Below are 16,532 nucleotides of genomic sequence, written 5' to 3' on the forward strand. Positions count from 1 at the left end.
ATTCTATTCCTGAGTGAAATTCCCACCGGCAGATCCACAGACACATTTATTTCACGAATACATTGAAGTGGATCCACCGGAAGAATAGATCCCAAACAAGTTCTGTTAACTTACCAGCAACATAAAAACTGGTTTAAAGGCGCCCTAAATCACACAACTTCGGTCGTAAGACTTAGTCCACTTAGCATAGGAGGAGCGACATGGCCTGTCTTAGTGGCTTACACTCCACAGTACACGGACCGGGAATTCCCCACACTGATTGTGTGTGATTCGTTTTACTGTGTGAAATCTTACAATGAATGTCTTCACTACTGGGGCCAGAATTCCAAAAACTCATATCTACATAAGAGTTATTGGAACGTTATTGCATAATGTACACCAGTATGCCTGCTGCATGTTGGAAAACAAACAATAACCTACTAATATAATATACCCTACAGGCTAATCAAATCATCTCGGGGAAAGCCAACCTCTGTGGTTATCACATAGCATTTGCACAGTTAAGCATGACAACCTCAATGCAAACAGCTTTGACTAATAACATTTATGATACTATTCCTAACTATAGCACTAATGTATCTGCAAACATAACCAACCTACAAATAATAACAACACTAACTGCTCAAACTTGCATGAGAAGCCAATCTAGAAGGCAACCCCCTAAACTAAATTAACATGACTAATACCTACTTTTTTGTGTGACACAGGCTAGCAACATGTACCCATGGGCAGCATGCTACTTCTCCAGAAAGGGCATCTGTGACAATGCACCTAGAATTGGGATTGTCCTTTCTGTACACATATACATCCTCCATATATGACTGACACTAACTGAACAAACTTACACCAAACCCCAGTTAAATTACATGCCTCTAAATATAACATAAACCTACTCTGGATCTGACTAATAATACTGGGTACCCATGTATAGGTATGCTACCCATCTGGAAAAGCCGGTTAGAGCATTGTCAGAGTATTAAGAGCTATATAAATGCCAATACAGTTCAAAAGGCTTACTTGCCAGTAGTTTCCCAGTTGTACTGCCCAGTCACAAAATGTTCGCTGTAGTTCTTAACAGAGTGGGCATTACTTTATCCAGATGTTAAACGTGAAGCTGAATATGGACTGATACAACCTTTCACCACACCCTCTGGGATAATCTAAAAATAATGCAATTTTTACAAGGTCAGTAATTCTCATTCTATTGAGTGAAGCCACAATTGTAATATGACTACTTAAAGCTCCCTTTATAGCATCCCGCGCATACCCCACTTTGTCTACCCCTCATGATCCTTTTGTTTTCTTAATATTCTCCACTACTGTTAGATCTTTTACAACATTGCAACTGAGTCCGCAGAATCTTTGGCTTTGGGAATAGTATCTATACTGATTTGTGTTTTGATGTGATCTGAAACTTTTTCTGCTCCCATAATCTATCCAGCAATGAGTCTGCTTTTAAAAACATATATAATTTACCCTATGCTTTTGGTGAAGCTGAAGAGCCTACCTTGGGTTATGGAACCATCTGTCATGTTTCTTTCAAAGCTGCATCTAACTTGCTAATATTGCAACCTTGTAATGTACGTCCTATTGTGTCTTATACAGAGGTATCCTATCTATAATTAATACCATAAAAAGAGACCATCTCTAACACTACCACCAATGAGTTGCCTAAAATATCTGTTTTCACTCACATAACTTTGCAAAATGACATAACTTCGATCAATAATACGGTCTTTTCAGGATGCAACTCCTAACCAGCTTTTGCCCCCCTCGTACTCCACAGTGCAACAAAAAGGATTTGCTAAAAATAGACCAATACTGCCAGCATTCACCAAGATTAATGTGGACGTAGGCCCATGATCACTACCCTCCCCATTCTACCCCTTCCTCAGTTTTCTGTTTTACACTTATGTAACATTTCCTTTTAATACCCTTGTTCATAAAGTAAAAAATTAAATCACAATAAAGTTCTTTTGCAGGAAAAACAGTGTTTCTTTAGGAGACGTGTTTTACTGTATCAGGCATACGTCTCTTGCAAGATCTTTAAAAAAAACTGAAAATGCTCAGATGCTTAGAGGAGGCATTAGGGCCCCTCACATTCAAGATATTAATCTTTAACATCCTTTCCAGATTAAATATGCGAGATTGTTATTTTAGCAAAGCATTCCCTCCAACAACCGGAGCAGCTGCTCTGTAATCTGGTGAATTGGCAGGTTTTAGCTAAATCCACTTAACCAATCCACCTTACATTCTCCTTCCTCCACTCAGTAGAACCCAGCCTGTTAAGTCGCTCTGATCTTAACCTAGAGAGCATAACCCTCTAGACATCAACTATCCACAACTTTGGTTGCCTAGCCCTACCATCATGAACTCTGTTTTTTCCCAAAGGGGAAACAGCCTATACAATGCAGCCATTACCACGCATCAGTAATAATGCTACGTCTTTACCACACAAACGTTAACCATGCATATACCTTTACCAAGAATGCCTTTACAACACAAATCAAAGTATATAGCAGGTAAGTATAAAGCCTTTTTTACTTCTCTCTCTCTCATTATTTATTTATTCATATATACATGGATATATATATTACCTACTGGCGGTCGCCAGTAGGTAGTTATAATTAGGACCTAGTTTCCATAAGAAAAGCTTTTTTTCTTTCCCCATTAACTTTGGCGCTGGTTGATGAATCTTCGCGAACTTTTCAAAACTAGTGGGGCGCTCCGGTCAGCTACTGTCTTGACATTTTTGGGGTGATTCGACAAGCAGGGGCCGAGACAAAAGTGGGGTCCCAAAACGCATTTCCCCCATGTTAATTTCCATAGGAAACTTTAGACAAAGCTACAGCCCGAACTGCTAAACGGAATTAAACCAGATTTGGCAAAAAGGTAAGTCTTTGTTCAGAAAGAGTCATTTTTGTTAACTGGTGTAAATCAGTTCAGTAGTTCCTGAGAATTAAAAAAAAAAAGTTTCGATATCTGGCCGGAGCCTAAACCCCGAGCACGAGCTTGGCTCTAATTGGCTGCCAACACTTCAAACCAGGAAGTGTTGGCAGCCATCTTGTGCTTCGAGGAGGGAGAAAGAAAAAGGTGAGAAAAAAAGATGAAAAAGAAAAAACGGGGGCAGGGTAAAAACACCATGACCCCCCAGACCTGGTCCGGCGATCCCATAGGGACCCCCAGGCCCCAAAAAAGCATTTTTTAATTTTAGGCGCGAATCAGTCTGAACCACCACCCCCGGGGCTTTTCTTAAATATTCACAGGGGGGCACAGGCCCCCCTGCTGCCCCGATGACTGCCACCCCCGGGGCTTGTATTTAAAAAAAAATAATCCTGTGTGGGGGGGCTCGAGCCCTCCCACATGCCCAGGTGACCGCCACCTCCCCGGGGCACTAATAATGTAAATGCGGGGGTCCGTTACGGACCCCCGAGCCCCGGGGACCACCACCTCCCCGGGGCTTTGCAATGGTAGGGAGGGGGTCAGGCGGCCCCCTCCTGGAGCCCTTGATGGCCCTGGAGACTGCCACCCCTCAGGGCCGGCTCCTGCAGTGTCCCGGGGTGCCCACCTCCGGAACACTGCTGTTTGCTATGGCAGGGTGGGAGTCACTGTGATGTCACTGACCATGTCATGAATGATGTAATATGTGACATCATCAGCAGTGCATTGCGGGGGCGCGAGTTATAGTTTATTTATTTATTTATTTATTTCGGTTTTTTTATAGCGCGAACATGACCCTGTAAGGGGTATCAGAGCGCTTTACAGAGATGTCTCAATAATAGAACCATTAATAACCATAGATTGCAGAACACAAACAAACTCTTTACAACAGTACATTTCGGGAAAGCGTATAACAGATATATCCGAAGCGCAATTAAATCACATCACCATAAGTGTTACAGATTTACCCTCTCAAATGAGTGAAGACAGATGCTGGCGTGTGAATGGAACAAATATGGAGAGATTATATCCAGAGTTAATGATGTCAGGACATTGTAGAACTTTTCCCATATAGAACAATTTCGCTTCTTTTTTTAATGCTGCGGTGGATGGAATTCTTCTAATGCTAGGGGGGAGAGCGTTCCAAATTCGTGGTGCTGCCCCAGAGAACGCTCGGTCATACGTTTTTTTCTTACAAAAACGAGCTGGTTTCAGAAGAAGATTGTCTTTGCTCCTGGTGCCTCTGTTTCCTCCTGACAGCGTGAGTTTTTGTGCAAGATAGACCGGAGTTTTATGGTGCAATGCATTATGAGTGATGCACGCTAACTTGAAGTGAATTCTTGCCTCGAAGGGTAGCCAGTTGAGTACTTTCAGATGGGGGGAGATGTGGTCGTACTTTTTTGATCCTGATATCAGTCTTGCGGCTGCATTAAGACATGCTTTCAAAGGGGCTGTTGTGATCTTAGGAAGCCCTGCCAGAGTAGTGCACCCGTATTCTATCCTTGAGATGACCAGTGACTGGACTGCTGTTTTCAGATCTGTTTTACTTAGGAATGGTTTTAGTTTCCGCAGGTAGCTTAGGAGGAAACGGCCGTTCTTTGCCATTGTGTTAATGTGTGCAGTCATGTTCAGATTTTTGTCAAGAGTAATTCCCAAGGATTTAGTTGAGTCGACAATCTTCGGGGTGCATTTTAGAGCTGTGATAAAGTTGGACCACTCTGCTGACTTGAGTTTACTTTTCTGAGGTGTAATCAGTAAGAATTGAGTTTTTTGCGGGTTTAGCTTCAGGTGATTTAGGGTTAGCCATTGGAGCATACTTGTAAGGGCTTGGTTCATAGTTTTTATGTCTTCTGTTGATGTCACCTTGATGTACAGTTGCGTGTCATCAGCGTACATATGGAATGCAATGTTCGCATTTTGTAGTATAGCCGTTAGTGGTTCTACATAAAGATTGAAAATCGCCGGGGATAACGTAGAGCCTTGTGGAACTCCAATTGTGTTTCTGGTAGACCCTGACAGGGTTTGGTTGACAATGAATTTTTGAGATCTATTTTCTAGGAAGGAGCTGAACCACTTAAGTACTAAACCATCTAGCCCCGTTCTGTTTTTCGACCTATCCAAGATTCTGCCATGATTTACCGTATCGAACGCGGATGATAAATCCAACAGTATTAGGAGACATGTGTCATTGTTATCGAGAGCTCTTAATGCGTCATCTACTATTTGCAGGATTGCAGTTTCTGTACTATGGTTCGGTCTGAACCCTGATTGGTAATCATTTAGAAGATTGAAATCCGTGATGTGAAGACTCAATTGTTGCTGGACACATTTTTCCAGAACTTTGGCAAGCATAGGGATGTTAGTAACAGGTCTGAAGTTGTTTGGATCAGACGGGTTTTCAGTTGTTTTTTTTTAGAAGAGGAGTGACTTGCCCAGTTTTTAGGCAGTCTGGGATTTGACCTTGAGATAACGAGGCATTTATGATGTTAGTCCACGATGGGATTAACAAATGGTTAAGTGAGGACCAGCACTTTGCTGGAAGGGGGTCGTTATAATGGTTGTTAGGTTTAGTAGATGCAATGATCTTTGAAATGTCTAATTCGCTGATTGGCTTAAATCCTGACCATCGCGCGTTGTTTTTTGGATTGTCATCTTCTTGTTGGAATTGTGGTTCATCCAAGTAACCTTTCTCCCTTTCCAAGTCATCCGCTGATTTTTTAAGTTCCCTTTCTAGAGCGTTAGCTTTGTTGTTAAAGAAGACTGAGAAATCCTCACTATTTAAGCTTGTTTTGGCGAAGATCGGTGCTGATTTGGCAGATTTATTTGACTATTCTTTGAGTATATCGAATAGTTTCCTAGGTCTGTTTGTAGCATTGTCTAGTTTTTTCCTAAATAAGTCTTTTTTTGATTTAAGGATGCTTTTGTTATAAGCTTTCCTGTATTGTCTCAGTTGGCCTAAGTTTGATGCGGTAGGGTATTGACGCCATTTACGCTCAGAGAGTCTGAGTGAACGTCTTTCTTCGTTTAGGGAACTATTGAACCATGGATTTTTGTCTTTGTCAGAGATCCTTTTAAGTTTTAGAGGGGCGACCTCCTCGATAATGTTTAAAATAGCTTTATTATAGTGCAAAGTGAGGTCATTGACGTCAATCATGTTCTTGGGTGTCTGCAACTCATTTTCCCAACGAGCTGCTATGTTTTCCATATTGATTCCTCTGGTGTCAATGGTCCATTTTTTTGGCTTAACGGCTTGTGAGGTCGGTTTAGTTTTTCTCAGAGGAATTTCAAATGTAATTATGTGGTGATCGGACCAATCGCATGGTGTGATTATAATGTTCTCAATTGCTTTTTCTTTGGCTATGATCCAGTCTAACGTTGTACCTTTGGAATGGGTGGGGAGATGACATCCCTGGACTAAGGATTGTTCTTCCAGGAAAGTTTTAAAAAGTTTGATTTGATTGTCAGCCTGATCCTCCCAGTGAATATTGAAATCACCTAGGAATATATCATTAGACTGGGGACTAGAGTTGACGGTAATGATTTCCATCTAGGAATGTAGTCTTTTTGCCAGGCGGGTGGTAGAATGCAATCGAGTTTACAGTTTTGGTTGTCCGCAGATCTTAAAGACATGCCTAGATATTCACAAGATTCTAACGGGTCCAAATGAGTTTTGGTAATGGTAATGTCTGACCTGTGAATGCACGCGATGCCTCCCCCCAATCTGATTTGTCTGTCCATTCTCAAAATCTGGTAGTTTGGGGGAACTAACATGTCCAGACAAGGGGAAGATGCGTCGGAAAGCCAAGTTTCGGTTAAAATGGTAACGTCATTTTCATGATTTAGTATGAGGTCGGCTATGTCTGCTGCGTGTTTATTTGCAGATCGACAGTTGAGTAATATGCAACGAAAGGGTTTCTGGGAATTGGTCATATGTGGATCTAACGTTTCAGGCATTAGAGTCACTGTTTTTAGGTTGCTTGTGTTGGCCATTCTATTGTTAACCTGGGATGTTCTATCCATATTAGATACGATAGTTTGGATAGTGTTTACACTTAACTTAGTTTGCGAAGTGTGGAGAGGGTCATATGTGGATAGAATGGATGTCAACTCATTGTCTGTCAGGTAGTTTAGTTGCGTGCGTGGGCGGCATATTCTGTTTGACGTCGCTAAGGGAGTAGAGCGGCGATTATCATTTGTTACAAGAGAGGAGGACTGAAGGGTCTCCATTTTTGCCAACCAATTTTCTGATAAGCAAAGCAAGTTCTTCATGTCTCTGATGGCTGCAAGCATGGCTTTGTAGGTCTTATTTGATTGTGAATAGAGATGATTGAGATCAGGATCCTCTTTTGTATTAGTGGATCTAGACTTTTCCGAGTCTAGTCTATTTTGAGTGGAGGTTAAGGTTTTCTTCTCTGTTGTGGGGTTGGCTTTGCCCAACTCTGCGGGCACTGTGCTTGTTATAATTAGATCGGAACAGGAGTTCACTTGCAGGGGCTCGACAATAGAGGAAGTGTTTTTTAATGCCTCGTGACCCATCTTGTGTGATTCCTTTATCCTACCATTTTCTATTTCATCAGCGTTCGGGGCGATGGGTTCTATAAGATATTAGCTGAACTAACTATAACGGACAAATTTCTCTGGTTTTGTACGAGTGAAATGTCCAACTATGGTTTTTTCAGTGAATATATGTAATATATATATATAGATAGATACATAGAAAGATATAGATATAGATATATATTACCTACTGGCGGTCGCCAGTAGGTAGTTATAGTTAGGACCATGTTTCCATAGGAAAAGCATATTTTGATATGGGTATAACTTTGGCATCGTTTGACCAATCTTCATGAAATTTTCCCCAAAAAGTATCAAGGAGGGTTCTATTGTCATGGAAAGTTTGGAAGTGATCCGTTTTGTGGGGAACGAGAATTTGGGGCACAAAATAAGGTTGCGTTTGTAATGTTAATTCCCATAGGAACCTTTAGCCACACCTACAGCCTGAACCGCTGAACTGACTTACACCAAATTTGGCAAGGAGGTTGATGTTGGTTCAGGGGAGTTGCCTTTTGTTTATTTGGTGTAAATATGTTTAGTTGTTTTTGAGAAATGTGAGCAGAAAACTATGATGATATCTCTGGCCGCGGATATTTTGCGAAGGTTTCGAGATGAATAGCGAATGCACGTGCCAATGGAAATGCTCTGATTGGCTGGATGCAACCTAAACAGAAAATTGCGGCCCCTATTTTATCTATCGGAAATGGTTTCCGCTAAAAGTTTATGTGAAAGCCAACATAAGGGGTCAGGGTGGAGATAAAGGGGGTGTTAATGATGCAAGTTATATGTCCAAAATAGATTTTTTTTAATTGCACGCGATATTCGCGATGACTCTGTGACCGCCACATAGCCCCCCCATGTAATGTCGCGGGGACGTTGCGAGTCTCACTACATCATTTTAGAGATGGCTTTTATGGAAACTCTCTACAAAAACATGACTATAGAGAATACTGTAAGAAACGCCTACTGTGTAAAGTAGTGTAATGTATGTATATATGTGTTTTACACTCTATGGAAAAGGCGCAATTGTTGCCATTAACAACGTCATCGCGATGTTCCGAATAACCACGAAAATGGAAAATAGGTCTGCAAGATGATTGTTTTTTAAACTTAGTACAAAAATATGAGTTTAAACATGCTTTGCATATTACTATATACATCTATTAAGTATTGCACTAGTTTGGCAGCAGTTTTTAATTCCCTATGAGTTTGGGTAACAATGGGTAGTTTGATGGGTGTTTGGTAGTTATGTTCTAGTCATGAGTTCAGATGTTGAGTTATTTTTTAAAACTGTTGTTTTTATATATGTGTTTGTTAAAATAAAGTTAAAACCAATATATCACTAAGCAGCTACACTGAAACCTTATGTAAAATATGTATATATATATATATATATATATATATATTACCTACTGGCGGTCGCCAGTAGGTAGTTATAGTTAGGACCTAGCTACTATAGGAAATCCGCAACATTCTATTGGGAATAACTCTGGCGCCGTTTGAGGAATTTGCGTGTAATTTTCCGAAATTTTGGCCAGCTCCGCTCCGCTCCTTCCCTGAAAGATTCGGGGGGATTCGTGAAGTGGGGGCTGAGAAAAAAGGGGGGTCCCAAAACGTGTTTTCCCCATGTTAATTTCATAGGACGTTCTGACAAGTCTACAGCCCGAACCGCTGAACGGAATTACGCGGAACTTTGCCAAATTGTAGGGACTGGTACGCAGATGTGCCTTTTCTATATTTGGTGAAAATTGCTCCAGTGGTTTTTTTGAAAATTAACTTCAAAAACACATATATATCTATAGGCGTGCTCCGAGCACTCACCGGTACGCGTACCGGGGAGCGCATCCGGCGCGCTACGGGAGTGCGCGAGCGTTAAGCTGATTGGCTGTCGAATATCGGTCAACATTCTAAACAGTCCGGAGAGTCCACCATCTTGTGTCTCGGTAGAATCGAGACACAAGAGGTGTAAAAAAAAAGGGGAAATGATTAAAAGGGGTGCAGGGTAGACACCCCCTGACCCCCTAGGTTTTCTGAGGGGGGCCTAGAAAGACCCTGAAGTGTGTGCGTTCCCATGTACGCTCACCGGTAAGCGCACCCAGAGTGTACCACAGGGAAAAACATTGAAAGAAAATAGTGTAAAATAAGAATTTGGAGTGCTTAGAGGTAGGGTAGCTCTAACAAAGAGCTGTTGTGTTATGTAAATGATTTAAGTACCTACAAGTAGGTACCGATGCAGAGTCTAAAATTCACTTCAATACAATCACTTCGCTACTACTTCATAAATTAGAAATAAAAATGAATAATATGTCAACTAATTTTAATTTGTAAATATTAATTTATTGTTCAGAATTTTCATAATTTAATGGAACTTGTAGCATGTCTTCATCTGGAATTTCCTCTTCAATCATATGATCAGGAATGTCCTCATTAAAAGTGTGCCATGATGATTCTATTTTATCCAAACATTCGATTAATTCTTCGTCAAGAGATTCATCCCAAAAATTATCCGTGTCATCTTGAATTTCAATAAATATCGTTGAAATTTCAAATGAAATTTTCTTGGTCTCCTCATTTGGATTCATTTTCATTTCAAATTTCTTGCTGTAAATTGCAGAAAAAAGTAATCACTTTCAATTATCGTTTTTAGTAATACATAACATAAAAGTAGCTTAATCAAGTATTTAGTTCTTTAAAATTAATTGGGCAGTGTATAGTATCAGACAGGAACTAGAAATATAAAGCACTGCATGTGATGAAGCCAATCTTAAACAATAATTATAACAGAAGGACTGTAAATAACTAATAGAAAACATTTTCCAAATTATCTTAAAGTGTACAACATAGTTCCCCTTACAAATTAACAACTCACCTTTTTGAAAGTAGAAGAGTTGGTACTGTGTTATTCTAAGTCCAGCAATTGAGCACCCAAATGTTCTCTCAAAAGTACCTCAGACTGGGGTATCACAAAATGGCTGTGTTTTCCTCTCATTTAAGATATATACATACCCAATCAAACTTCATCACACACAAATTCCAAACTAAAGTAATATTATCATTGGTTCTAAATTTCAATACTTTCAAATGTGTTTTCCCCATGCAATTTTCCAGAGGACATTTAGACACGGCTACAGCCTGAACGGATGAATGGAATTACACCAAAGTTGGCAAAATGATAGGTACTGGTATGTAGTAGGGCCTTTTCTATATTTCTTTGAAAATTCTCCTGTGGTTTTTATGAAAGGCAACTTCAAAAAAACATATATATAAATAGGCGCGCTCCAAGCGCTCACTGGTACGCATACCGGGGAGCGCACCCGGCGCGCTACGGGAGTGCGCGAGCGGAAAGCTGATTGGCTGTATGATGTCTGTCAACATTCTTAACAGTCCGGACAGTCCGCCATCTTGTGTCTCGGGAAAATCTAGACACCTGAGGTAAAAAAAAAAGTGGGAAATGATTAAAAGGGGGCAGATTAGACACCCCCTGACTTCCTAGGTTTTTTGAGAGAGGCTTAGAAGGACCCAGAAGGGCCAAAAAACTATTTTTTTAAAAAGATTCACGGGGTAAGCGCTGGGTGCGTTCCCGGGTACGCTCTCCGGTACGCGCACCCTGAGCGCACCACGGGGAAAAACAGTGTAAAAAAATAGAGTAAAAAAATAAAGTAGAGTGTTTAGAGGTAAGTTAGCTCTGAAAAGAGCTGTTGTGTTATGTGGGTGTTTTTTGTACCTACAAGTAGGTACCAATGCAGAGTCTCAAATTCAAGAGGAAGACTCTATTCTCCTCATCTGTAAAATGAACACCATCTCTCCTATAGATGCCTTGAATGTTGTAACGCAAGTTGTTGTGGTAAATGGAACCCATACCATAGTCTCTGAGGAAAGCAGAAACAGATTTATTTACATGTTTCCTTGCTTTCTCAATCTGTGGACAAAATTGGTTGGACCAGTTCCATTTTTGCCTTTGGCATATATTAGAAAATACCAAGGCAGTTTTTGGAAAAAGTGACATCAATTGCCCAAAGATGTCCTTTAAAAGCATTTCCAGACCTACCCCAGTCAAAGTGCCCAAGTCATTTCCACCACAGTGCACAATTATGAGGTCAGGCTGTGGTAAATGCATAAAGGATTTTACCAATGGTATCAATTGGTGACTTCTTAATCCTCTCTGTCCAATCCACACAATGTCCACATTTGGTAAATCAAGGTTGTAAATCCCTCTGTTGCTTGCACATTTTCACTCCAGAAGACATAGCTATGACCCACAAACCAGACTTTTGGCATCTTGAAGGTAGATGTGTTTCTAGTCAGATGAGTTGTGGAAATGAAATGGCAGTTTGAAAGTAGGAATTATGAAAAAAAGTGGTTGAGATTCAGTGCAGTTGAAAAACAAGAAATGATTGGTGCTTTCTTAAAATTCACCACTGAAAATTAGGGTGCATGCTTTTTTTTTTTAAAGAAGTAATTTCAATGGTTGAGAAAAATCATTTAAAGAAACATTGCACTTGATTAGCTGGTACATTGAGAGGTCAAACACCCTTGCTGTATTGTTTTGCAACATAGTATGATGAACTTGTGAACTGTGTGCTGGGTTAGGAGGGAGTTACCATGGTTACAGGGTGAATGAGCACTGGGGGGATGGGTGAATGTTATGTGAGTTTCATAGTCTTGAAATGTACAACCAATTAAAATGTGCAGTTTGGTTTTGAATTTGTGTGGGAACAATTTTGATTGGTTATGTCCAAGAATATGGGTCTGACATGAGTAAGAATCTGTGCCATTATTCGCAGGCTCCAGTGAAAGAAGCATTATTCAGAGATTCTGCTTAAGAAAATCTGTTGAGTGTGACTGACACTGTTTTACATCTTCCAAAGCATTTTTAAAGGTGAGTAATGATTCTTTTAATAAAGATAGAGTGCTGTATGCACTATGGGGAAGATTAAGAAGCATATTGTGCTTCTTTATTCTTGCATTTTGTGTCATTTTTTTGTTATGTTGTTTAAAAATAAAATGGTGCATATTGGCAATGTATTTTGAAAATGAGTTAGGTTTCTGCTTTGTTTCTGTAGTGATCATTTAAATGAGCTGTGCTTTGTGTCAAAAACGATTTAGTATGCAAAATCTTTTCTGGAAAAAAGTCTGCTTTTTAAGTTTTGGAGAAGCATTACACTGACTTTGTTTGAAAGAAGAGAAAACATTTTCACATTTTTCAATAATGTCACCTGTGCCTTGTAACAGTTTGCCTCAATTAGCTTAAAGAGTATTCTTTGCTTGTGTCTCACTTTACTTTGTGCCTGTGTGTAATCTGATATATGATTTATTTAATGAAGATACACTGCTATTAAAAATATGGTAGTATATGTTATTTGAAGGCATGGTAGATTACATGTAACATTCTGGTCATGTGCCTAAGATTACACTGATGGATTAATCAAGCTTCAGTCACAGTGTGATCTTAGGCACATGACCAGGATGTTACATGTAATGAGTAATTAATGTTATGTCTTGCTTATATATAGGTGGACTGTTTTTGGCCTGTAGAGACTGTGAAATTGTATGAGTTAAAACACACATACTGCTTGTAGAGACAGACATGGTAGATTACATGTAACATCCTGGTCATCTGCCTAAGATCACACTGTGCGTCAAGCTTGATTTTAAATGGATGTGGGTGAATAATGTGATTAGTTGATGTCTTTAAAAATATGGAAGTACATGTTTTTTAAAGATATGGTAGATTACATTTTACATCCTGGTCATGTGCCTAAGATCACACTGATGGGTGAATCAAGCTTCACTTACAGTGTGATCTTAGGCACATGCCCAGGATGTTACATCTAATGAGAAATTAATGTTATGTCTTGCTTATATATAGGTGGCCTGTGTTTGTCCTGTAGAGACAGGGAAATAATATGACCAGAAACACATATACTGCTTGCAGAGACAGACATGGTAGATTACATGTAACATGCTGGTCATGTGCCTAAGATCACACTGTGAGTCAAGCTTGATTTTAAATGGATGTGGGTGAATAATGTGCTTAGTTGTTGTCTTTAAAAATATGGAAGTACATGTTTTTTAAAGATATGGTAGATTACATTTTACATGCTGGTCATGTGCCTAAGATCACACTGATGGGTGAATCAAGCTTCACCCACAGTGTGATCTTAGGCACATGCCCAGGATGTTACATGTAATGAGTAATTAATGTTATGTCTTGCTTATATATAGGTGGCCTGTGTTTGGCCTCTACCCACAAATCACCCACAGTGTGATCTTAGGCACATGCCCAGGATGTTACATGTAATGAGTAATTAATGTTATGTCTTGTTTATATATAGGCGGCCTGTGTTTGGCCACCACCCTTCGGGGGTGGTGTCCCCAGTTCCTCTCCCATCTCTTCCAGTCATGTGTCGGTGACATTCCTTCTCGAACTACTGCCCTCCAGCTACTCCCAAACTTCCTCTATTGACTCTTAAGAGTCACCTTTTGTCGTAGTTTGGCTAAGAACATCATGGTATACGGCAGTCCCCTCTTTCGGAGTTTGGTGTCAAAGGAATGTCGGTGAGCCTAAACCTCATGTGTAAAATCTAGGCACAAACATATACGTGAGATGATGTTGTCTGAAAACTACTGTGAAGTTTAAGGAAAATCACATGTGACAACAATTAACACGACTGCAGACAGAGATACTTTTTACTGGCAATCCGGATGGACTCCAGTATTGGAAACAGTATATAACTCTTTTCAAATTTGGATCTCTGTATGCACAATTCATTGTATTCCCTGGTCAAATGAAAGTTTGGAACAGTTATCTGGATAGGTCCTGAGGAAGGTGGTACCGAGATCCGAAGTCCACCGAAACGTGCGTCGCCCTTGCGTGGAACACTGCACTTGACACTGTGGTTCCAGTTGTGGCAGGGATATTCCTAGCTGCACATTAGACTCAAACTTGTATAGATATTGTATGTTAGTGGTTGGTGTGAAAGTGGTTGCATGAATGCTTGGTAGTATGTTTGTATTTATTAAATTCTAACCAGGGAGATTATATATATTTTTTCTATAAAAGAATATTTTTTGTTATACTGTTGTGTATTCATGAAAAAGATTTCTTTCTAATTGAAATTCTTATCAACATAGATGGATTTATAACCATTGAAAATTAAAGAAATGTCTATGTGCAAAATGTTTTTGAAAAGAATTATCTAAAAAGAAAAGAAAAAAAGGATGGGTTTTTTAAGAAAAAGAGAAACAAGTTTTGATAAAATAAAAAAACAATAATGAGATGATCATATGTGTCACTGTTGTACCTTGACGTATATTCAAATGCAAATGAACAATGTCTGAATGAAACTATATATAGGCCTTGGGGGAAATATTTAGCACTGTATAGATTGTAATTCCCCTCTTTTCCCTGGCCTCAAGAATTATTAGAGGGGGTCCCCTTTTTTTTGTTATAAAATCTAGGCAAACCATGATGGTATGGTTTTTGTAGCACAGTGGGCTTTGGATATTTTTTGTTATACTGTTGTGTATTCATGAAAAAGATTTCTTTCTAATTGAAATTCTTATCAACATAGATGGATTTATAACCATTGAAAATTAAAGAAATGTCTATGTGCAAAATGTTTTTGAAAAGAATTATCTAAAAAGTAAAGAAAAAAAGGATGTGTTTTTTTAAGAAAAAGAGAAACAAGTTTTAATAAAATAAAAAAAAATAATGAGATGATCATATGTGTCACTGTTGTACCCTGATAAATTCAAATGCAAATGAACAATGTCTGAATGAAACTATATATAGGCCTTGGGGGAAATATTTAGCACTGTATAGATTGTAATTCCCCTCTTTTCCCTGGCCTCAAGAATTATTAGAGGGGGTCCCCTTTTTTTGTTATAAAATCTAGGCAAACCATGATGGTATGGTTTTTGTACCACAGTGGGCTTTGGATTCTCCCTGCTCTAAGGATGGCATCCAGGTCCCTGAAATTAAGAATCTTTGCTATGATGGGGGCGTGTTCCCGCCCCAGGACTTGGAGGGGCATTGGGAGTGAAGTGTGTTTTTTCCACCACAAAATGTGTGGATAGATTGTCACATTTGACTTGTGGAGTATAAAGGGTTCTATCAATCATTCCATATTACTGCCCCCCGCCTTTTCAGGGAAGCCTAGCAGGCGGATATTGTTTGTTGTGATCTCCATTTTCAGTCCTAAGCTCAGGCAAGGTAGTGTTTCATATTTTTTTTTATATGCTGTTCTTCTGTTTGGACAGTCCGGTTTGCTGTGGAGTGCACCCAGGGGACCTCCTCCACCTTGTGCCCTGGTGCCGTGATCTTGTGGACATCCATCCATAGGAAGTTAATGTCAATTGCCAGGGTATCCATCTTCGTCTACTGAAACGTTTTGGAGTTGCTGATGGTAGCCAGGACCTCCTGCAGCGTGGGTTGAAAGCCTCTCCAGCTCTGCTTTGGTCCTAGTCTTTCTGGGGTCCTCTTTGCTGTCACGTGTTCCACCCTTGAACGCATAACTGTCCTGTTTATATGGCTGTATGGCCCTGGGCCTTTTTATCACGCCCAATAGGGATAAACTGGGACAGGTACACGGGGGGCCTCGCCTCACTGCCAGTGGGGGACTTCACCCCATCGCCTATTGGAGAACCCTCTCTCTCCACACTGGCTCCCATTTACTGTCATCTGGTGCTGTATGGACCCTGGGCCCTTTCTCCTCATGTGGAGTACCTCTGGTTGTTTGTACAGAGCCACCTGTATTTCTGTGAGTTGTGAGTGGCCACGCTCGAGAACCATGAACCCATAGGCAGGCATCCTATACTTCGCTGCGCACACTTCACTTTCGGGTTGGTGCCATTGTTCTCTCCAGCCGCCAAGTCGGTCGGTCACCCGTAGCACAAGCATCTGTTTTTGGATCTCTACCACACTCGTCAGGGGCGAAGGGTCCAGCTCCTCCTTTCAGTGGTGAATAGCTGGTTGAGCAGCACAATAGGTTATAGATTCCCCGGGCGTATGGAGCAGTTATCAGCGTACGCTCACA

General features: G+C 40.2%; 1 protein-coding gene across 1 annotated transcript in view; it reads right to left on the reverse strand.

Moving 5' to 3' along the window:
• TELO2 (telomere maintenance 2) overlaps window positions 1-16,532 on the reverse strand; it is a 659,928-nt gene that overhangs the window by 162,527 nt on the left and 480,869 nt on the right. The window lies entirely within an intron of this gene.

Source organism: Lissotriton helveticus, chromosome 10 (genome assembly GCF_964261635.1).
Source record: "Lissotriton helveticus chromosome 10, aLisHel1.1, whole genome shotgun sequence".
Classification (NCBI taxonomy): domain Eukaryota; kingdom Metazoa; phylum Chordata; class Amphibia; order Caudata; family Salamandridae; genus Lissotriton; species Lissotriton helveticus.